The following is a 1142-nucleotide window of genomic DNA, read 5'->3' as shown; positions in this document are numbered from 1 at the left end:
ATTAGCGGATGAGCCAACAGAGGAAAGATTAGTTAAATATCTGGATACAAGTCATATGTTTTGCAAAATGGTGCCCCAGAGTCAATGTACAAACAAATCCCTGATAACTACGTTGCTCATGCATAATAACATTTGTATTTTTGTCTAATTAGATATACAATGATTTCTGCCACTTATATCATTAGCAAATTTCTGATTTAAATAAGTTTGAACATCCGTATGAGGTAGCGTGGCCGAGCAGTCTAAGGCACTGGATTAAGGCACTGGATTAAGGCTCCAGTCTCTCTGGAGGCGTGGGTTCAAATCCCACTGCTGCCATTATTTATTTAGATCTAATTTTTACCAAAAATTAGGAAACTGTTGAGGAAGTAAAGGGGATTGAGAATTTAGGAGGCAGCGGTAATTCTATCCTATACTTTTGAATTACAAATGGTGGAAAACCTGTGAAAACTGAGATTTTAAGATTGGACTGTAGAAAGGCAGTTTTTAATGGACTCAGTAAAAAGGAAGGAAAGGTAGAATGTTATAAAGGAAAGAAATGTCCAGGAAGGATGGGAGATTTTGCTAAATTAAATTCTCACTGCACAATCAGTAACAATCCCGAAAAGAAGGAAGAATGGAAAGCATTTATGGAGACCAGGATGGCTGAATACTGAACTTAAAGGCTTGCTAAAAAGGAACAAAGAAATGAGTATCAAATGGAAACAAGGGTTCATATCTAAAGAAGAATATAATGCTGTCTGCAGGGAAAGCTGGGCTAGCGTTAGAAGAGCTAAAGCCAGTAATGAATTGAGGCTAGCAAGAGAGACCAAAAGCAATAAGAAAGGATTTTGGAAGTAAGTCAAAAGTTAATGTTATGATCTGCTACAGAGACAAAGGAAAGACAGGAGATCTGTCCCTACAATAGAACTAAACTGGATCCCTACGATGTAACGGGGAACCTGATCCTGCGATCAGACCCGCTAAAGTCCTCGGCTAGTGTGTACGAAGACCTATAGATGTGAGGGAGGGATCCCTACAAGATCTAGGGACTGGGATAAGTTGGACACCTCCTAGCAGAAATCGTAGCAGTCAAAGAAAAACACACAACAAAAAGCATAGATGTCAGAAGACCTAGCAAAACTAACAGAGAACGGCAACAG

At 39.2% G+C, this 1142-nt stretch overlaps 1 non-coding gene across 1 annotated transcript; it reads left to right on the top strand.

The window, feature by feature from the left end:
• Positions 1 to 223: 223 nt before the first annotated feature.
• TRNAL-AAG (transfer RNA leucine (anticodon AAG)) lies at positions 224 to 318 on the top strand. The gene has a single exon. It is a non-coding gene; the product is annotated as a tRNA-Leu (tRNA).
• The last annotated feature ends 824 nt before the right edge of the window (positions 319 to 1142 follow it).

Source organism: Phyllobates terribilis, unplaced genomic scaffold (assembly GCF_046119375.1).
Source record: "Phyllobates terribilis strain yellow unplaced genomic scaffold, ASM4611937v1 Scaffold_11__3_contigs__length_659146591, whole genome shotgun sequence".
NCBI lineage: Eukaryota > Metazoa > Chordata > Amphibia > Anura > Dendrobatidae > Phyllobates > Phyllobates terribilis.
Note: the sequence above shows the minus strand (reverse complement) of the source record. Positions and strands in the feature narration are given on the sequence as shown.